The 23673-nt window shown below is 41.1% G+C and overlaps 1 long non-coding RNA gene across 19 annotated transcripts in view; it reads left to right on the top strand.

The window, feature by feature from the left end:
• The window catches only part of LOC121398894, a 93175-nt gene that overhangs the window by 23705 nt on the left and 45797 nt on the right, over positions 1-23673 (top strand). For 18 of the 19 annotated variants that reach the window (XR_005964584.1, XR_005964591.1, XR_005964590.1 and 15 more), the window contains 4 exons: positions 209-370; positions 4238-4399; positions 18028-18137; positions 23142-23476. This is a non-coding gene — a long non-coding RNA (uncharacterized LOC121398894). The remainder of the gene's footprint in view (positions 1-208; positions 371-4237; positions 4400-18027; positions 18138-23141; positions 23477-23673) is intronic. The other variant, XR_005964594.1, reaches the window with a different exon arrangement.

Below are 23673 nucleotides of genomic sequence, written 5' to 3'. Positions count from 1 at the left end.
TGTCCTTACTGCGCTGGACATGCAATCCTCCTATATTTACTGGTGGATTTAATACAAGGAGAGCCTGTCTTCCATTGTACAGTGGACTGTAGCGGCATCAATATAGTGAGCAGGATGAATCCCAGTGTGTATTTGCTCCTGTTGATACCATGGCATTCTATTCCTGAGGAGGAACTCTGAGCAGTCTGTCTCTCTTTTTTAAATGTAGATAGCCTTTCTGGTTCCATGATTCAAGAAGGCTTTGAGCTGGCTACAGCAAAAAGGGCCAAGGATCGCCAGGAGGTTGAGAAGTGCTTGGCAGAGATGGAAGCTCGGGAAGCAATGGGAAGAGGAAGAAAGGGAAGAGATCAATCAGTTGAGGCAAGAGCTGGTAAGTGCATAACTGTGCATGCTGCAGAGGCAGGGTAAGCCAATACTTTGTTAGGTGTAGTGATGGTTTGCCATCCAATGGCCTTGTTTAAACCAACTCATGTGAATTCTGATTTGTCCATGAACCACTAACCTTGTGCTCATTGGTACCCAACACACCCATAAAGAATGAACTGCACTGACTGCTGCGGGGGGCACATGGTAGTAAACTATTTTATTTTCTCTCCTGTGTTTCACGTGCACAAGGCACAACCTATCAAGAAGTTCAAAGCTGTGAAAGTTAAAGCCAGTGACGTCCCACTTACTGTCCCCACATCCCCTAACTTCTCGGACAGGTTTAAGTGCTGATGTGCTTCCTGTACTAAGGCAAATCCAGATTTTGGGTGGTGGTTAACTATTCATGCCCTGGACCATACAGTTTATTCTACAAACAAGTGTCCTTTAAATAGTGGCATGAATCCGGGCAAAGATCTGCCCATTGGGGGGGGTTATGTGAATACTATATTATATGGCCTGGAGGGGCCTGTGTTTAGGTCTCCCTGTATGTGAATACTTATGTTTTTATTATGCCCTGTAATAAACTGTGGAAATGTAAAGTTTATCAATTGCCTGCTCAACTTTTGTCTTGGGTTTGTCTGGTTCCTTCCACCAGTCAATTGCACATGCAGCCTCTAGTGTGGCTTTCAGTAGTGCTGCACATGGTCTGCCTCTTGTTTCCATTGTATTTATGTAAATGAGAAGAGACAGGGTATTCTGACTTCAAAATGTCATCTTGTAGAGGATGGAAGCTGATTTAGCGCTGGTTTTTCATGCTAACCCCAATACTTGATGCTATGTACACGAATATTGGTATTCAATACTTGGTTAGCTTGGTGTATTCATTGATTTGCAGCTTGTGTGTTTCTATAGTTGCAGAACCCCATAGTGAAGTAGGGGGATGCCTTATATATGACATATCTTCCATACCTCCCTAAGATGCAGATAACCTAATGAATGACCTTGAATTCAGCCCACATGCCTTTCAATGATGTACCCCACTTGCATAATCCTGCTCTTATACCTGAACAGAAGGTACCAAGGCCCAGTTAAATGAAAACTATACCCCTCAAACAAAGTATTTTTTATTGCATAAAACCGCTCATGTTAAACTCTTCTTCATGTAAATAAACAATTTTCATAATAATATATTTTTAAGTAGTATGTGCCATTGGGTAATCATAAATAGAAAACGGCCATTTCAAAAATTAAGGGCCCGTCTCCTGGGATCGTATGATTCACGGTGCACATAAACATACCAAACAAGCTATACTTGTTAAGTCACAATTAACAGACAGAGTTCTGTCTTTTGCTTCCACACTTCTTGTTAGAGTTGTAGTGTTTCTGGTCAGGTGATCTCTGAGGCAGCACAAAGACCATCACGAAATGGTGGTTCAAGGCAAGAGATGTAAAAGGACAAAATTGACTTAAATATATATACCAGTTACCACACAATTCATCTGGGGCATATAAAGCAGAGGAGGTGTCAGCCCTGGGAACTTGATGGTTTGGTGCCAACTTTCTGCTTGGAAAGGTCACTACCTGTGAAATAGAACGTCAAGCTCTGGGGCACAATTAGCCCAAGAAGTGAGGTTGCTACCAGCTTGGGGCAAACCTTGTATGCAGATTCAAGAACGAGAATAGTTCTTTAGTTTCTGCTTGAAAGTACAAGACGTCAATTTTCCTGCACTTTTATTCTCCCCCTTATATATGTGTCACTATAGGGGAACTAAATGATAGGGGAGCTGCAGCACTTTCCACAGGTTGGTAATACAGAGAGCTGAACTAGCTTGATGTAAGAACAGAGGCCTGGACTGTTGTCCATTCCCTCAGCTCCTCAAGATGCCACTGCCCCTCCCAGGTTGGGCAAGTAACTGACTGGGGGATACTAATTGTAATATATTGCGCTGTCACCTTAAGCTAGGGACAGCAGCTGGTCACATGTTCTCTTCTTCCTGTTCCTGTGCTGAGAGTGTGTGAAAAAGACTAAGCAACTCTAAGCAGCCTCTTTTCTACCAGAAGTGGCCTCCCCACATGATACTCTAAGCAGCCGCGGGTATAGGCCTTACTATTGTAAGGAAGGTGTCGCTCACTCTTTCTTATTTTTATATATATATATATATTTTTAGAACCTGCTCTGGAATATACTAAATTACCGCACTCCCTCTCTATCCCAGCTCAGCCACACCCCTACTTTCTCAGCTCAGCCACACTTCTACTCTCTCCTTCACTATCCCAGCTCATTTACACTCCTACTCTCCCTCAATATCCCAGCTCAGCCACATGCCTACTCCTCAAAATGAATCAACCTAATGAATTCCCTGACACCATCTTTGGGAATATTCGGATACCCGACCCTATATTTGCCACTAGGTGGGGCTGTTTAAATAGGAAAAGGCGCTTGCACACAGCTGCTTTGAGAAGCCCCTCTGAATAGGAGCTCTGAATAACCACCCCCAGCTCCTGGTAATGAGTAGTTGTTAATAACTTAGTAAGGACTGTGCCATAAAATTGCCCCTACCTGATTTTGTGATCAAGAGGGAAGAGGCGGCGTTATACTTATAAAGGTGTTTGTCACATTTGTAATTACATCCTGATGAAGGGAGGTTGTACTCCCCAAAACGTTGATGTTGGTGGTGATGTAAATTAATAAAGAGGGGGCACTTTCCCCACTGCAGAAATTTGTGTGTGTGCGGATCCGTGAACAAAAAGTTGCTGTTAGTAACGACTTTGCCATAAAATTGCCCCTATCTTATACAGTATGTTTCTGTCTACTAGGGATGCACCGAATCCACTATTTTGGATTTGGCCAAACCCCCGAATCCTTTGTGAAAGATTCGGCCGAATTCCGAACCGAATCTGAATTTGCATATGCAAATTAGGGGTGGGAAGGGGAAAACATTTTTATTTCCTTGTTTTGTGACAAAAAGTCACGTGATTTCCCTCCCCGCCCATAATTTGCATATGCAATTTAGGATTTGGTTCGGCCGGGCAGAAGGATTCGGCCGAATCCTGGGCGAATCCCTGCTGAAAAAGGCCGAATCCGGAACCAAATCCTGGATTCGGTGCATCCCTACTGTCTACACTAGGCACCTGCTTCAGTACAGATCCTTCAGTAAAACAATAAAGTCCTTTCACCTTTTTGAATAGGATGCCTATAATCCTGAATATTTTTTAGGAGTCAAGATTCCTAGAAATAATTATCAATGTCCCTATAGGTACCATGATCTACTGCAAAAAGAAATCTCACTTTATTTTTGGGGGTCGTGGTGACCCACCACATACAGATTCAAATGCCCTGCTTTAAATGAAGAGATTTTCTAGAAATGCTACCTGTGCTCTTTGGTTTGGCCTAGAAACCCCCCATGTTGCATATCTGGTGTATAAGGCATGGCTGATATGTTGGCTTTTATACATGAACTTTGGTTCCTTCAGCTCCTCTTGCCCCCCCCCCCCCCCCGGGATCACATTTCTCTGAGCAAACAAATTGAATTCACAAGCTCTAAACTTTGTGCCAAGGTGGAATCCTTTGACCATGGACTATGTCTGGTAAACATGAAAGGGAGGGTAGGGATTATATAAATTACATAGCCAGGGCAGGTGCAACTTGTGAGAATCCAATGCATTGTCACTCCTCAGGGCAACCAGTTAATACTAATCCCTTGATTACTAGACACAGTTCTACTAGATACAGGTAGTAATGCCCCCCTACTGTACTAGGTCCAGGAAGTCACTAGTTATGTATAGGAGGCTATCCACTCCAAATGTAATACTAATAATGGGTATCTAACAGGGCAACAGTTGGGTTCAAAGACACTGTGTTTCCTTCCAGCCAGCTGAGGACTGAACCGTCCCTCTACTTGACCCCTCTACTGCCTTGTAAGGACACGGTGGAAGAGCAGATCCAGAGAACACAACTAACAGCCTCTCCCAGTCCTAGTGGGGGCAGGAAAACACAGGACACACCAGTGATGGATATAAAATTCACAGAGAGGTAACTTTATCACAGTACGCAAATAGGGTGATAAACTATTAAAGCTTTTTTTTTCTCCACTGTCCTACTAGTAGCAGAAGCAGTAGAAATACAGGAGGGAAATATACATTTTGGCAAGTATACATTTCTTCCTGTCCCTGCCCCAGTGAAGTTTACAATCTGAAATCAGCGCCTGCCCCCGTGGAGTTTACAGTCTAATTCCCTGTCACATTCCCACTAGTCCTTGTCCAGTGGAGCTTACAATCTATAGTCTGTACAACATTCCCATCGGTCCTTATCCCAAAAAGCTTGAAGGCCCCTATCTCATTCCCATTAGTCTATGCCTAGTGGAGCTTACAATCCATGATCCCTATCACATTCCCACTAGTCCCTGCCCAGTGGAGCTTACAATCTATAAGTTCCCTATCACATTCCCACTTATCTCTGCCCATTGGCACTTACAATTTAAGGACCCTATCACATTTCCATAAGCCTCTGCCCCAGTGATGTAGTAATTCTAGGTCCCTATCACATTTGCATCTCTCCCTGCACCAGTGAGCTTACAATCTAAGGTACCTATTCCATTCCCATCATGCCTAGTGGAGCTTTCAGTCTAAGGCCCTTATCACATAACCCATCTACCCTGCCCTAGTGAGCTTACAATCTTTGCCCTCTATTACATTACTATCAATCCCTGCCCCTGAGAGTTTACAATCTAAGGTCCCTGTCCCAGTGAAGCTTATAATCGAAAATCCCTATCACAATCCTATCAGTTCCTCACCCTGTAAGTTTACAATCTAAGGTCCCTATCATATTGCCATCTGTTCCTGTTCCAGTGCACTTACAATCTAAGGTCCCTGGAATTATTCTAGGTAGGTAGAATTGGGCCAAGTAGTAATTATATTTCCATGTGATGCCTTACTATTCCACACATATTCTCTCCCATTCTGCCCAAATACCTGGAAATAATCAGTCTTTGTTTATGTGCCAGTGGGCTCTTTGGAGAAGTTCATCTCTTGTGGTGAAAGTTCTCAGCAGTAAAGATCGGGTAAGGATAAGGATAATGAGGAAAAATAGTGGCAAAGTAAAACCAAAAATAAGTCGATATAATAAGCACACGCGAAACAATACGAATAAACCACCTGAAAAGGTAATATTCCAATATATTGACAACATTAGAATATATAAATACACACCTTATGTTTAAATCATTAAAAAATCAGACATTTCATTATGAGCAGGGTTTTTAGCTAATAATGTGTCCAATTCTCATCACTATAGTTCCCTATGAATCTGCATTTTGAGAAACCATACAATTTATCACTCTTTTAGACCTATGTTCCCTATATCTCACTTTTAGTCTGACTCATATACTGCGACCCATGGTCGTATGCCAGTAAGTAGCTCAGAACCCCCCCATGTAAATGTGATCTTTACTTTCAGCTCTAACACTTCCCCTGTTGTTTTGGAGGAGAAAGAATAATTTTTATGGTGAGTAAATGCATCTCTTTTTTCCCCCACATCTGAACAAGCTCACAAGAAGGTCTCTATCCTCGTGTATTGGAATTTCTTAAATGATACCCTAGGGCAGGAGTGCCCATACTTCTACATCCATAAAAGCATTGTTAGCATTCTGTTCCATGAAAAATACATAAATACTGATTTATGGGAAAATGTATATTGCTTTATTTAACAAACAATATTTCTCAGGTAATCTTAAAGGAGATGGATAGCTACGGAGGCATTTTATTGCCAATAGATTAGCTGCAATAGTGCAAGCTAGAATGCTATATATATATATATATATATATATATATATATATATATATATATATATATATATATATATATATATATATATATATATATATATGTATATGTATATATATATGTATATATGTATATATATATGTGTAGAAGCTCTCTGTTTGTTTAGGATAGCAGCTGCAGTATTAGCTTGGTGTGACATCACTTCCTGCCTGAGTCTTTCCCTGCTCACTTATAGGTCTGGGCTCAGATTACAGCAGAGAAGGGAGGGCGGGGGGGGGAGAGCAAACTGAGCATGCTCTTGCCCGGGGCAAGGAAGTTTAAGCTGAAGGCAGGAAGTCTGATACAGAAATCCATGTGTACACAGAAGGAAAGAAATGCAGTGGTTTTTTTTTGACAGGGGACTCAGCAGCAGCATTACTTTGATGGTTTACTGGTATATTTAGGTGGCCCTTTCTTATAAGCCTTACTTAGTTTTTAACTTTCCTTCCTTTAACATAATAAATATCATGATAAACATGAAATATAGGAGGGTGATTTAGTCAAGCTGTTGGTTGACAGTGTCTTGAGATCTACTGATCACCAGCTAAAGGTCTACTAATAGATCCTGATCTACCTTTTGGGCACCTCTGCCCTAGGGTTAGTGTCCAGGAATAACTGTAGATAAAATACTCAATACCTAGCTAAGCAGGATTGGATCTCTCTATAATGTGGATTAAAAGCGATACAGAAAATGGGATTACAGTATTTGTATCTCATTTCTGTTTAACCCTTTAAGTGCCACAGAACCTAGAATCTACGTTCTGTGGAAAAGTAACTTGAAATGCCACAGAACGTAGATTCTACGTTCTGCAGCACTTCCGGGTTGTGGAGCGGAGGAGCGGCTGTTAGAGCCGCTCGCTCAGTTCCGCTTCGATCCCCTGCCCCTAGGCAACGAGCAGAGCAGGGGATCGAGTGGCCCCTGGGGCACGATCGCCCAGGGGCCCAAAAGCGGCAGCAGGCACGTGTTACTTACGTGTCCTGCTGCTGCAGCCTACACTGAGTCGTCGATCTCCGCCCCCACAGCACAGAGACAGGAACCACGTCGCAGATGTCTTCCAGGGGCTCTTGCTGATCGTCTGCAACAGTCTCCAGCGACTTTTTCAGGTTAGTGCAACAATTACACACACAAACACACCAACACACACTTATTACAGTAATACACACTTAGATTCACACTTACACACACTTACAGATACATTTTTGGGGATTGGGGGGGGTCAATTACACTCACTGCACTTACATACACGTGCACACGCACACACGCGCACATAACATGTAATTTACCATTTGTACACACACACGCACATACATGGCATTGTGGCTTTTTTTTTTTTTTCTTATCGCATCGTCTCTTTTTTTGGCTGAAAAAAATGTTTTATTGCCATTACGAATAGCGTATTCGCTAACCGTACTGTGCAATATCTTTTGTATGTTATTTCGGTGATTATATTGCAATTTGGGGTATTTTGGTGCATTTTTAGCCATTTTATAGAATTTTTAGCCATTTTATTGCATTTTCAGCTCTGCATATGTTATGTTCACTTGTTTCTAGCCGTATAACCTGTTTGGCCCAGCTTGAATATTCAAACTGTGATTCTGACGGCCGATAACACTAGTCTGGAAAAAAAACATTGATTTTTGTGGTTTTATTGGATTTTTTTGCATTTCACTCTTTACTGCCTTATTTTGTTTTGCCTTGTAAATTTTATCTACTATATATCCATTTGGGGGTCTCTGTGCGCCACATAGTTTGGTATATCTATGCATATTGGGCATCAAAGTGTTCAGTAGACACCTGGCGTTCATATTTAGGATGTTTTATGCTGATATGTTACGAAATGTGGGGCATATAATGGGGTAAAATTCAAGCTTTCTGACAATTTTCAGAGATTTTATAAAAACCGTTATGTTCAGCATTGCTTTGCAGTTTGGCAGTTTGCAGTAGAAACACATATTTACCCATATTGGATTCGTCAGAATGTGTATTTTCCGAAAATATATGGTTTTCTGGGGTCTCTGTACTGTTAGGGGGGTCTAATGTTGCATAATACACACACCGGATGCTTATATTGCAGCAGCCAGCGCGTCAGCCGTGAAAATGTAAATACACTATTGTCATTTGGGGGGTCTCTGTGCGCCACATAGTTTGGTATATCTATGCATATTGGGCATCAAAGTGTTCAGTAGACCCCTGGCGTTCATATTTAGGATGTTTTATGCTGATAAGTTACGAAATGTGGGGCATATAATGGGGTAAAATTCAAGCTTTGTGACGATTTTCAGAAATTTGATAAAAACCGTTACGTTCAGCATTGATTTGCAGTTTGGCAGTTTGTAGTAGAAACACTTATTTACCCATATTGGATTCGTCAGAATGTGTACTTTCTGAAAATATATGGTTTTCTGGGGTCTCTGTACTGTTAGGGGGGTCTAATGTTGCATATTACACACACCGGGTGCTTATATTGCAGCAGCCAGCGCGTCAGCCGTGAAAATGTATATACACTATTGTCATTTGGGGGTCTCTGTGCGCCACATAGTTTGGTATATCTATGCATATTGGGCATCAAAGTGTTTAGTAGACCCCTGGCGTTCATATTTAGGATGTTTTATGCTGATAAGTTACGAAATGTGGGGCATATAATGGGGTAAAATTCAAGCTTTGTGACGATTTTCAGAAATTTGATAAAAACCGTTACGTTCAGCATTGATTTGCAGTTTGGCAGTTTGCAGTAGAAACACTTATTTACCCATATTGGATTCGTCAGAATGTGTACTTTCTGAAAATATATGGTTTTCTGGGGTCTCTGTACTGTTAGGGGGGTCTAATGTCGCATAATACACACACCAGGTGCTTATATTGCAGCAGCCAGCGTGTCAGCCGTGAAAATGTATATACACTATTGTCATTTGGGGGTCTCTGTGCGCCACATAGTTTGGTATATCTATGCATATTGGGCATCAAAGTGTTCAGTAGACCCCTGGCGTTCATATTTAGGATGTTTTATGCTGATAAGTTACGAAATGTGGGGCATATAATGGGGTAAAATTCAAGCTTTGTGACGATTTTCAGAAATTTGATAAAAACCGTTACGTTCAGCATTGATTTGCAGTTTGGCAGTTTGCAGTAGAAACACTTATTTACCCATATTGGATTCGTCAGAATGTGTACTTTCTGAAAATATATGGTTTTCTGGGGTCTCTGTACTGTTAGGGGGGTCTAATGTCGCATAATACACACACCAGGTGCTTATATTGCAGCAGCCAGCGTGTCAGCCGTGAAAATGTATATACACTATTGTCATTTGGGGGTCTCTGTGCGCCACATAGTTTGGTATATCTATGCATATTGGGCATCAAAGTGTTCAGTAGACCCCTGGCGTTCATATTTAGGATGTTTTATGCTGATAAGTTACGAAATGTGGGGCATATAATGGGGTAAAATTCAAGCTTTGTGACGATTTTCAGAAATTTGATAAAAACCGTTACGTTCAGCATTGATTTGCAGTTTGGCAGTTTGCAGTAGAAACACTTATTTACCCATATTGGATACTTCAGAATGTGTACTTTCTGAAAATATATGGTTTTCTGGGGTCTCTGTACTGTTAGGGGGGTCTAATGTCGCATAATACACACACCAGGTGCTTATATTGCAGCAGCCAGCGCGTCAGCCGTGAAAATGTATATACACTATTGTCATTTGGGGGTCTCTGTGCGCCATATAGTTTGGTATATCTATGCATATTGGGCATCAAAGTGTTCAGTAGACCCCTGGCGTTCATATTTAGGATGTTTTATGCTGATAAGTTACGAAATGTGGGGCATATAATGGGGTAAAATTCAAGCTTTGTGACGATTTTCAGAAATTTGATAAAAACCGTAACGTTCAGCATTGATTTGCAGTTTGGCAGTTTGCAGTAGAAACACTTATTTACCCATATTGGATTCGTCAGAATGTGTACTTTCTGAAAATATATGGTTTTCTGGGGTCTCTGTACTGTTAGGGGGGTCTAATGTTGCATATTACACACACCAGGTGCTTATATTGCAGCATCCAGCGCGTCAGCCGTGAAAATGTATATACACTATTGTCATTTGGGGGTCTCTGTGCGCCACATAGTTTGGTATATCTATGCATATTGGGCATCAAAGTGTTCAGTAGACCCCTGGCGTTCATATTTAGGATGTTTTATGCTGATAAGTTACGAAATGTGGGGCATATAATGGGGTAAAATTCAAGCTTTGTGACGATTTTCAGAAATTTGATAAAAACCGTTACGTTCAGCATTGATTTGCAGTTTGGCAGTTTGCAGTAGAAACACTTATTTACCCATATTGGATTCGTCAGAATGTGTACTTTCTGAAAATATATGGTTTTCTGGGGTCTCTGTACTGTTAGGGGGGTCTAATGTTGCATAATACACACACCAGGTGTTTATATTGCAGCAGCCAGTGCGTCAGCCGTGAAAATGTATATACACTATTGTCATTTGGGGGTCTCTGTGCGCCACATAGTTTGGTATATCTATGCATACTGGGCATCAAAGTGTTCAGTAGACCCCTGGTGTTCATATTTAGGATGTTTTATGCTGATAAGTTACGAAATGTGTGGCATATAATGGGGTAGAATTCAAGGTTTGTGACGGATTTCCGAAATTTGATAAAAACCGTTATGTTCAGCATTGCTTTGCAGTTTGGCAGTTTGTAGTAGAAACACTTATTTACCCATATTGGATTCGTCAGAATGTGTACTTTCTGAAAATATATGGTTTTCTGGGGTCTCTGTACTGTTAGGGGGGTCTAATGTCGCATATTACACACACCAGGTGCTTATATTGCAGCAGCCAGCGCGTCAGCTGTGAAAATGTATATACACCATTGTCATTTGGGGGTCTCTGTGCGCCACATAGTTTGGTATATCTATGCATATTGGGCATCAAAGTGTTTAGTAGACCCCTGGCGTTCATATTTAGGATGTTTTATGCTGATAAGTTACGAAATGTGGGGCATATAATGGGGTAAAATTCAAGCTCTGTGACAATTTTCAGAAATTTGATAAAAACTGTTATGTTCAGCATTGATTTGCAGTTTGGCAGTTTGCAGTAGAAACACTTATTTGCCCATATTGGATTTGTCAGAGTGTGTCCTTTCTGAAAATATATGGTTTTCTGGGGTCTCTGTACTGTTAGGGGGTCTAATGTCGCATAATACACACACCGGGTGGTTATATTGCAGCAGCCAGCGCGTCAGCCGTGAAAATGTCTATACATATTGTTATTTGTGGGTCTCTGTGCGCCACATAGTTTGGTATATCTATGCACATTGGGCATCAATCTGTTTAGTAGACCCCTATGTTTATATTTAGGATGCTTTATGCTGGTAATGATACATGGACAATATGATGCTGGAAATTTGAAGCTTTGAGGCAATTTCCAGATATTTCACCAAAACCGACAATTGTGGGAAAGCCTTGCGACTCAGTAGTTTGGAGCAGAAAGGCATGGGTACCCATTTTAGATTCAGTAGAATGTGTACTTTCCAAAAATATAAGGGTTTGGGGGGTAAACATATATTTCTGTGTTTTTACCCCACAAAAATGCAGTCAATGTGTTGATTTTTCATTAGCTGAAGTTACCCACGGGACTGTTTGTATGCGCTAACTTCATTTTGGGGCCTCTAAATGCCAGATACTTTGGTAAACCTATTAACAATGGCCACCAAAATGTTCAGAGGAACCATGGCAATCATATTTAGGGTGCTTTTTCTTAGTGCATAATGATACATGGGTGATATGGTGCTGGGAAGTTGAAGGTTTGAGGCAATTTTCACATATTTCACCAAAACCGACAATTTTGGGAAAGCCTTGCGACTCAGTAGTTTGGAGCAGAAAGGCATGGGTACCCATTTTATATTCGGTAGAATGTGTACTTTCCAAAAATATATGGGTTTGGGGGGTAAACATATATTTCTGTGTTTTTACCCCACAAAAAATGCAGTCAATGTGTTGATTTCTCAGTAGCTGAAGTAAAGTCCTGATCAATTTGGATGTGCTAACTTCATATTGGTGTCTCTAAATGCCAGATACTTTGGTAAACCTATGCATAATGGGTATCAAACTGTTCAGTGGACCCCTGGCAATCATATTTCAGGTGCTTTTTCTTGGTACCTAATATAGTTTGGGATATGCGGAGCAGCAAAATAAAACCTTTGAAATGATTTTTCAGAATTTTGAATTTTTTATTGAAAAACCGCTATGTTCAGACAAGCTTTTATATTTGGTAGTTGGGAGTAGAGAGACATAGTTACCCATTTTGTAATCGGCAGAATGTGTACTTTTCAAAAATGTATGGTTTTCTGGGGTAAACCTACGCTTTCAGGATTTTTTGCCTTGGAATCTAAAGCATGCCGTTTTCTGCCTTAGTGCTTTCAAAATTCGGTAATATAATGCCGGGAGTTTTTGCTGTACAGAAATCCTAAATCTTCCTAAAACTATACATATCTCGTATTGGCACGTTCGAGAGACATAAGGCTTTCCAAATCAGTTGGATTTTCATCCGTAAAATGAAATATTTTTCTGGTATAAATTGATATACGATGAAAAATTGTCATTTTTAATTTTTTTTTGGTATTTAGCACTATAAATATTTTTGCACAGGTGGAAATACATGAAAACTCAGGCAGATTTAGAAAGCTCAGTTTCTACCGAAAAAAACAATGTATAGTTTTCCTAGGTAAACTATAGGTTTCCCCTCAGAAAATGCCCCTAAAGTGAGAGAGCACAAAATGTTTCAAAAACGGCTGGCATTTCGCGTAAACAAAATGTGAAATTCTGCTGGCACTTAAAGGGTTAAAGGTGGAGGCAGACGGGGAGATTAGCCAGCGACAAATCTTCTCTACTGGGGGCAACTAATCTCTCCGAAATGACTTCCCGCTGGCAATGAGGATTAAACGCGATACAGAAGATGGTATTATCTGTACAGCTATGGGACCTGATATCCAGAATGCTTGGGACCTGGGGCTTTCCAGATAAGGGATATTTCTTTAATTTGGATCTTCATACCTTACTTCTATTAGAAAATCATGAAAAAACATTAAATAAATCCATTAGGCTGGTTTTGCATCCAATTAGGATTAATTATATCTCTTAGTTGAGATCAAGTACAAGGTACTGTTTTATTATTACAGAGAAAAAGGAAATTATTTTTAAAACTTTGAATTATTTGGATAAAATGGAGTCTATGGGAGATGGCCATTCTGTAATATGGAGCTCTCTGGATAACGGGTTTCCAGATAACGGATCTCATACCTGTATCCAGGGCCGGAACTAGGGGCAGGCAGAGTAGGCGTCTGCCTAGGGCGCAATAACAGGGGGGCACACTTCTAGGGGGAAATTTTTTTATTTATTTTAAAATAAACCTTGGTTTAATTGTAGTGTATCTAGATTTAATACACCGACCGTGTGTGAATTTTTAGTAGTAGACTATAGTGCTCCAGCAGCGTTCCCCACCCCTCTCTTACTTGCTGTCATTGGAGTTCCTGCGCTTTTCCATAATGCGCATGCGCTGTAGGAGGCGTATTGACGTCAACATTGTGCAGCGTTGAAACAGAAGTGGGCAGAAGAGAGAGGCACATTGCTGGCCTGGCGCGTTTGTGTGACGGACAACGAAGAGAGCTGCTGCTGCTGCGCACTGGGCTTATTTTCTGATGCTGGCATAGGTACAGATCCGGGCAATAATTTTGCTGTTGCTGCTGGCCTGGCACATATTTTGGGGGCAATATTTTGCTGGCACAGATATGAGGCAATATATGGCTGCTGACTGGCACATATACAGATTTGTGGGCAATATTATGGCAGCTGGCACAGATTTAGATTTGGGGGCAGTATTTTTGCTCCTGGCAGAGGTACAGATTTGGGGGCAATATTTTGGAGGCTGGCACAGGTACAGATTTGGGGGCAGTATATTGGGTGCTGGCAGGCAGAGGTACAGATTGAGGGGCAATATTTTGGATGCTGTTGGCACAGATTTGGGGGCATATTTTGGAGGCTGTCACCAGGGGTGATCCTGGCCCCTCCGCTGCCTGAGGCAGCAGCAGTTGCTGCTGCCCCACCTCCCCCGGAAGTTCGCTCTTAAAGTACCAGGAGCAGCATTTTTGCTGCCCCTGGTACCTAGTGGGGTGCTGCCGCCTGAGGCGACAGCCTCAACTCGCCTTATTGGCGAAGCAGCCCTGGCTGTCACAGGTACAGATTTGGGGGCAGTATTTTTGCTGCTGGCTGGCACGTACAGATTTAGAGGAATATTTTGGCAGCTGGCACAGGCACAAATTTGGGGGGAAATATTTTGGCTACTTGACACAGACACAGATTGATGGGCACTATTTTGGCTGCTGGCTGGCACTGGTACAGATTTGGGGCAATTGTTTGACTGCTGCTGGCAAAGGTACCGATTTGGGGGCAATATTTTGGCTTCTGTTGGCACAGACAAATTTGGGGGCAATATTTTGTCACAGGTACAAATTTGGGGCTATTGGCACAGATACAGATTGGGGGTAATAATATGATGGCTTTTGCTGTTGGCATGGGTACATATAGCCATATGATGGGTGCTGGCACTGGTAAAGGGGGGCAATGAAGAAGTGGGCTAATTTTATGTGGCTGACTGATAGCAGCTGGCACATTTATTAATTCTATCTTGTTATCTCAGGTGGGGCAACATGTGTGACTTTGCTGTGACTGGGGGTTTTTGAGCTATAGCTGATTAGTGTTATGTGTGTGCTGTAATTGGGGGTGAGGGGCTGTTCCTAAGAATTCAGTATGCCTTAAAGGACCAGTAACATCAAAAATTTTTGTTAAAAAATTCATTAGTATACAACGAAAAATAAACACCAAGACAAATTAAACTTTTAAATAGCAAAGCCTTTATTAAGAAATAACTTACATATACTCCACTTCCTGTCCTCCTCAGAAACGGCGAAAAGGCGATCATCCATCCTGCAATGTTTGATTTCTCCTCCCTGGCAATTCTACTGACAGCAGCGTGTTGGCTGGTGGAGCAGGGTTTGTGCTGGCTGTTCGGATCCCTCTGGGGAAGGCTTCTCTCGGCTTTCTTTGGTATCTTGGCTGCTACCTAGAAGTGTCTCTCCTTCTTGAACTTTGCCTTGTGGCCCCTGGAATGTCCCCTGGAATGCCGCTTGGTGACCCGTGCTACTTTGCGGATGGCCGACCTAGCAGCGGTGGGTTTCTTATGCCTGTGCTTCCGGCTCAGCGTCTGCAGGTCTGAACAAGCCGTAATGTGAGCAGTTCCTCTCCGCAAGCTTGTGAATCGTGTCAGCACCAGTTGGCTGTACCGGCCCGACGGTTTCTTCTTCCTCTTCTTTCTGGCTGCTGCGGAAGAGGCTGCTCCATGGGGAGCTTTGTGCGGCAAGGTGCTGTGCACTCAGTTCCCGTTTGCGAAGTTGCACAGGCATAAGAAACCCACCGCTGCTAGGTCGGCCATTAGCAAACTCGCACGGGTCACCAAGCGGCATTCCAGGGGACATTCCAGGGGCCACAAGGCAAAGTTCAAGAAGAAGAGACACTTCTGGGTAGCAGCCAAGATACCAAAGAAAGCGAGAGAAGCCTTCCCCAGAGGGATCCGAACAGCCAGCACAAACCCTGCTCCACCAGCCAACACGCTGCTGTCAGTAGAATTGCCAGGGAGGAGAAATCAAACACTGCAGGATGGATGATCGCCTTTTCGCCGTTTCTGAGGAGGACAGGAAGTGGAGTATATGTAAGTTATTTCTTAATAAAAGCTTTGCTATTTAAAAGTTTAATTTGTCTTGGTGTTTATTTTTTGTTGTATACTAATGAATTTTTTAACAAAAATTTTTGATGTTACTGGTCCTTTAAGGTGGCCATAGATGCAAAGATCCGCTCGTTTGGCGACATCGCCAAACCAGCGGATCTTTCCCCGATATGCCATTAACGAGCATGGCTATATCGGGGGTAATCTGTAAATCATCAAGCTGTCCTCGGACTGGACCTCAAACCTCACTCCTTGTTGGTTATCATTGTACCATTATCTTAATGGTTTAATTGAAGACGAACTACCACTTTTATGTATTATAGTGTGTGGAAGTGTGGCCTACTATCTGGCATCCATTGCTTACACTGTTTGTTGTATAATTTTTTTAAATACAATACTTCTAATATATTTTACCTTATCATAAATATTGTGATCAGTCATTATTTATTATTACAAAAGATTTTATTATGTTATGATAAAGATGCAAGCAGAGTACAATTCTAAGACAGTCTATTGTGTTAAATACTTTTGTCACTGGCATCACCTACCTACCTTACATATTTATATAAATTGAAAGTTTCAGTCCTGAATATGTTGTTAGCTTTCTTTATAAAAAAAAACAAACCACAATGGTAAGTGGGGGCACTGATTGAATGCCTTGCCTAGGGTGCCAAACTACCTTGGCCCCGCCCTGCCTGTATCTCATTTCTGTTGAAGGGTTGAGGCAGACAGGGAGATTAGTCGCCCAGCGACAAATCTTCTCTTCAGTGGATGATTAATCTCCCCGAAATGCCTTCCTGCTGGCAAGAATACGAATCACCAGTGGGATGGCATACAAATCGCTTCAGATTTCCAAAGTTTTCTTGAGAGACAACTTCGGGTGACTTTGTAAATACGAAAGCATTTGGAGAGATTAGTCGCCAGCAGTAGAGAAGATTTGTCACTGGGTGATTAATCTCCCCGTCTGCCACCACCCTAAAAGATATTTTATTGTTGATTTTGTCTATTAAAATATGATTACCGAAGTGGTGGACTCTCTCCTGATATTGGAATCCAAACCTAACAAGTCAGTTTGTTCCCATAGCCTGATTTCTCGCTTTATCAGCCACCCCTCAAACTCCTTCTCCTTAACCAAAATGGAGCGGATCCTTCCTAGCTATTTTGGATGGCGAATGCTAGATTTATATAAATATCCATAAACGGTGTATAGCTATAATTTGTGAAGTTATTACCCTCAGGTTCCATAGACAGTTGCTATTTAGTGGGACTGTGGGGGGTTGTTTGGGATTCTCTGCCAGAGCCTCTTTTGAATCCCAGTTATTCCTGCCCTCAAGGACGAAATCAAGAAAACAGGATCTGTTACAGATGTTAATATGATTCCACTATTATACAAACTGAAGCCTGAAATAAATATATTTAAGTACAGTATATCCCTAGACCCTTTCCATATAATTGGAATATTATCAATGTTGTTCTTATGTAGGACCAGGTTTGCTCAACCCTCATGTGCCAGAACCCTAATCCTGAGGAATGCAGGGACATAAGGACTGAAAGCCTTTACATGCAGGACATGGTATATTGGTGGATAGTGGCGTCAACTGTGTGCCACAAATAGTCTGCACCTCATTGTGTAAATGCAAAATGTGTTGAGAATCTTTCAATAAGAATTTTAATCAGTTACATAGTTTTGAAGGTGAAAATTTACATAGTGAAAAAAATTGTCTGTCAGTCCATCCCTGCTATGATGGGGACACCAGGAAGGTTAATGGCATTTTTGTGAAAGACAATATCCAGGGAAAAGAGATGTATTTCGTGGGAATCTGTTCTCCATTAAAGTACTTCTTTCTCCTCCAAAACAAGTGTAAGAATTGGAAGAAAGGATCAGATGTACATGTGGGGTTCAGAGCTACTTACTGGGGTGTGACTGTGGGATGCAGTCTATAAGTCAGACTTAGAGAAACCAAAAAGTGAGAATCAGTGAACCTAGGCCTACAAAAGTGTAAGGATTATCTGGGTCTTTACAGTATCTTACCATGTCTCTTTATTTGGGTTTAGGAGATGGCTTTAAATGAAATCCAAGTGATGAACCAGTTGGATCACCCTTATATCATGCAGATGTTTGATGAGGTGGAGATGCCCAATGAGATCTTTTTCATTCTAGAATAGTAAGTGGAGATCATTGTTTTCCCACTAGTTATACATGGGTTGTTTATATACTTGTGCTTTCCCTGCCCCTGCTGATGATGTAGGAGAAATGGCTGCCCAGGTATATAAATCCATATTGTGGCCTGAGAAAAGCACAGGTTGGGTTAGCTCAAAGGATGATAAACATTCAACAGCGCATTGCTAGACCATTGTGCACCCACCATATTATAGCTCTATACCTTCTCTGCTAAATACTCCAGGAATAAATTCATATCCTTAAATCTGCCATCCAGTCCCAATAACTATCCATCCAGGCTTTAGCTCCATCTCTCATTGTGTGCCCCCCCCCCAGGGTGTTTGAGAGATGAGAATTACTAGTTAATGGAGGTGGATGCAATGGTGTATGTGCACCAGTACTGTGAGGGCATCTTCTACATGCATCAGATGTATGTCCTACATCTTGGCCTCACGGTTAAAATATATATAACCACGTATTCAAGGAACCAGCACTCCCATATAAAACTTCAATTGTTTATTGTGTTGTACCAATTTAGATCCAGTTACAGTATGTACAGGAGAAAGGTCCTAACAAGGACCGAAACGTTGGACATTGGTACAACACAATAAACAATTGAAGTTTTATATGGGAGTGCTGGTTCCTTCAATACGTGGTTTTGTATATATATATATATAGATGGACTCGCACACCATTTTACAGTGAATAAAACAGTGTTATTTTATTCTTGATTGCATTTCCAACGTTTCGGCCCCCATTAGGGCCTTTATCAAGGATACAGTGCATGTTAACAAGTGACTACTTATATACCATTTAAAATTGGCGCCAAGTATGACGTCATAGACAGTGCTAGACATTCCAGAACAAACTTACAACATTGTACATATTTAAAGTGCAGTACCTATATTCCACCACAAGATGCCAGTGCTGTGCAAGTGCTTGAAGTGCTCGTAAATGTGTTACAAAAGTGTTCATTCGTCCATGCCCCACCAGGACGACCAATTATTTCATCCAATGGTTCGTTAAATGAGAATATTGCAGAATTTGTCGATTACCTCCTCCAGCCATGTATACAGCAGATGGGGAGCTATCTGAAGGATACGAATGATTTTTTGTAGTCAGAAGTATTGATATACCGGTGACTAATTTTGTTCTAGTAACAATGGATGTGCAAAGTCTTTACACTTGTATCCCACATGAGGGTGGCATTGAAGCGGTTTCCATGATGATTAATGAGAATCAGTGCTATAAGGGGCCCCCTTGTGAATTTTTGCTGTCCCTGTTGCGGTTTATTCTTTATAAAAACTACCGTATATACTCGAGTATAAGTTGTCCCGAGTATAAGCCGAGGTACCTAATTTTACCTCCAAAAACTTGGAAAGCTTATTGACTCGAGTATAAGCCGAGGGTGAGAAATGCAGCAGCTTCTGTTAAGTTTCGAATCAAAAAATTGAGGGTTTCTGCTCCCATTGGAGGTGCCGGCGTCTCGTTTTTGGATGCCGGCGACCATTCTTGGACGCCGGCGAATATTCTTGGAGACTATTCTTGGACGCCGGTGACTATTCTTGGACTCCGGCGACTATTCTTAGGCACCGGCGACTATTCTCATTTTTGAGCTTGACCCGAGTAAAAGCCGAGGTAGCGTTTTTCAGCATATTTTGGGGGCTGAAAAACTCGGCTTATACTCGAGTATATACGGTACTTCAAATTCGAGAAGCAATACTTTATACAACGCACGGGGACAGCAATGGGAATTAAAGTGGCTCCAGCTTACGCAAATTCTTTTATGCATGTGTATGAAAATGAATGCATACTAAACCGTCCTTCAAAAAATATGGCGCCTTCCACAGGCGCTATATTGATGATATCTTCTATGTTTGTACAGGTCCCATTACAGATTTGGAACACATGGTGAGCCATTTAAATTCTTTAAACAATCTGGTGAAATTCACACTTAATTATAATGCAAATAGCATTGAATTTTTGGATGTGAAAATTTATAAAGGAGCCACTAAATTAGAGACCTGTCTATATGTGAAACCCACAGATAGAAATACCATTCTACATTATCAGAGTTGCCATCCAAAGCATTTATTGAACTTTCTACCTAAGTCACAAATACTTAGAGTGATACGTATAACCAGTGAGAAAGATAAACGGGAGGAGGATTTAAATATCATAGCCAATAAGTTCTTGTTAAGGGGCTATCCTAAATCGAGCATATATATACCCCCAGAAGGGATATGTATAAGAAGCGATCAGCGCCTGTGGCAACAGAAATAAAATACAAGCATAGCGCAATATGTTCACAATATAAGATATCACCCCGTGCGTGCACTGGATGTTAAATAGATGTGTTTTCCCCTTCTCCTTCAAATGACTGTTAATGAGGGTATAAAGTGGCAATACAAATGAAAAGAAGAGAGGAAGAATGCTTTTCCTGTGGAACAAAATGTATTCCAGGGATGAAGTGCCTCCACCTTCTGTATAAAATGCCTACTTACAAACCACTGCCGTGGTATGGTGCATTTAACATGAAGCCCTTTCTGGTCCTTCCATCAGAGTTCACCGCTCCTTCCAAGTCCCCAGTCAGGAATAAAACCGATAATAGTGTAATACCGTTTATTTAAAAACTAATTAAAAACAATTATATATATATGCTCGATTTTGGATTCATATACAGTTGAGAGACTGTGAAGGGGTCAGCAAGAAATATTCTAAGAGACTGACATTTTTTATTTGGCTGCATTTTGTAAGGGGCTATCCTCCTGAACTGGTCCTTGACACAAAAAAATGGGCACTAGATCTTGACCTAGGGGGCAGCACGCAACAACTGACTCCAACACACACCGTACGAACCCCAAGAAAAGGGAACTCGAATGAGAATCAAATTTATTATGTAAGTCAATACGGTGAAGGTTCAGACTTTATACGTAAATGTGTACTCAAACACTGGCCATTAGTAGCAAGTGATGAGAATGTTTGCAAAAAGCTGCCGTACCAACCAAGGTTTAGTTATCAAAGAGGGAAATCTCTAAAAGATATTTTGAGTCCATCTGATCCTACTGATAATTATGCTAGTCCACCCATACAGCATTTTTTGGTCCAGCGTCCAGGGGTCTTTAAGTGCAGTGGCTGCATTATGTGCAGCAGTCTGATTCTGGGCAATCAGTTTTCACATCCTAGGACAGGTAAAACATATGAAATAAAGCAATGACTTGTTCATCTACAATGGTGGTCTATATGATTAAATGCCCGTGCGGACTTATTTACTGTGGTAAAACAGTCAGGATGCTCAAGGAACGCATTGGAATGCACAGGGCCAGTATCAGGGCAGCGTTTGACCCTGATAGAGAAATTAATGCCAAAAATAAAAAACAAGACATATCCCAACAGTTAGTGGCCAAACATTGGGCGGAAGCAAAGCAAAGTCCAGCGGCTTTCAGGTGCATGCCCATTGAACAAGTACCAGCTAGGGTGAGAGGTGGAAATTTTGACAATACCTTACTAAGAAGAGAGGCTTTTTGGTTCCATGAGCTAGATTGCGTAAGTCCTAAGGGACTTAACGGACAACTGGTGTTAAGCTGTTTTCTTACCTGACTCCTAACTCTCATACGGACACACTGAGACAGAATGATGTGATTTAGATTCATAAAGAAAATAATACTAAATTGCCTTATAGCTTGAATAGCATTTGTTGTAACATTGTGAATGTAATTCTGTCAAGGTGAAACTAAGTATCTATCTTTTGTACAAATTTGCAGGCCTATGGAAAAAGTCTTAGTCGAATGGACACTTTTGTAACACATTTACGAGCACTTCAAGCACTTGCACAGCACTGGCATCTTGTGGTGGAATATAGGTACTGCACTTTAAATATGTACAATGTTGTAAGCTTGTTCTGGAATGTCTAGCACTGTCTATGACGTCATACTTGGCGCCAATTTTAAATGGTATATAATTAGTCACTTGTTAACATGCACTGTATCCTTGATAAAGGCCCTAATGGGGGGCGAAACATTGGAAATGCAATCAAGAATAAAATAACACTGTTTTATTCACTGTAAAATGGTGTGCGAGTCCATCTATTTTGCTGTACAACGAAAATTGACCAACGCACCCGAAGTAACTAAAAATCTGGTAAGAGTGCATATATATATATATATATATATAAAATCAATGAACCACCTGGAGAGACACCCGGAGCTGCTGGTCTTATATATATAGATATATATATATATATATATATATATATATATATATATATATATATATATATATATATATATAATATCCAGAATCCATATTTCGAGCGCACTCCATACATAAATTGCAGGACCCAGGTGCTACCTTAAGAGGCTGTGTTATCAATCAATCTAAGGAGTCAGGTGCACACAAGGATTTAAATAGTTAAAATGTCCACATTTTATTTAAATACTTTTAAAAAACAAAACTGGTCGACGTTTCGGTCTTTCTCTAAGAGCTTTCTCAAGACCCTGTTCACAGTACCAAAGGTATTCCTTAGATAGATAAAACTTATGACACTCACCCCAAAGAACGCACCCACCAGAACATGTGACTGAAAGTAACCTGCACCAAAAAATAGATAAATAATTGCCAATACGTATACAATCAGTAATTGATTTACACCAAATAGTAACACGTAGTTAAAACAACTTTAAAACCCAAGTAACCAAACAGACTTCTGCAGAAACAAAATCATAGCAGTTGCAACATCATAGCAGATTTGTAACATTTTAACAGCAAGTTACCGTTGATTCAAAAAACAATTCAAAGGGCAAAACTCATTTAGGTTCTGGTGGGTGTGTTCTTTGGGGTGAGTGTCATAAGTTTTATTAAAGGACCAGTAACATCAAAAAATTTTTTAAAAAAAATTCGTTAGTATACAATGAAAAATAAACATCAAGACAAATTAAACTTTAAAACAGCAAAGCCTTTATTAAGAAATAACTTACCGAAACTCCACTTCCTGTCCTCTTCAAAACAGGCGACACGGCGACCATCCATGCTGCAGTGTTTGATTTCTCCTCCCTGGCTACTGACAGCATGTGAAGGAGGCTGTGGGGGCTGCCGCTGGACATGCTGCTGCTGTTTGGCCTCTCTATCTGGGCACGGCGCTGAGTGCAGGAGACATAGCCTGCGGAAGAGAAGATATTCTGAAGCCGAACCCCTCTTTGCTTTCCCTTTAGCCACACTAACAGCCGACCCCTCAGTCCTCGGAAACTACAGAGCCAGATGAAGAAGTCACTCGATTCCTCTGTATCGCTGGTACCTGCTAATTATTTTTCCCTGAACTGCAGCCCGCAGCGGTAAAACCTACTGGTAAGCATCTTTATGGGGCATCTTGCTCTTCATTTTAGGAGATTGAAATTACGGAAAGGCTGTGTCCCATAGACTCCATTTTATCCAAATAAGCCAAAATTTTAAAAATGATTCCCTATTTCTCTGTAACAATACAACAGTACAATAGCTTGTACTTGATCCCAACTAAAATATAATTAATCCTTTAAAATTATCCT

This window comes from Xenopus laevis, chromosome 9_10S (assembly GCF_017654675.1).
Source record: "Xenopus laevis strain J_2021 chromosome 9_10S, Xenopus_laevis_v10.1, whole genome shotgun sequence".
In the NCBI taxonomy this organism is placed as follows: Eukaryota; Metazoa; Chordata; class Amphibia; order Anura; family Pipidae; genus Xenopus; species Xenopus laevis.
Note: the sequence above shows the minus strand (reverse complement) of the source record. Positions and strands in the feature narration are given on the sequence as shown.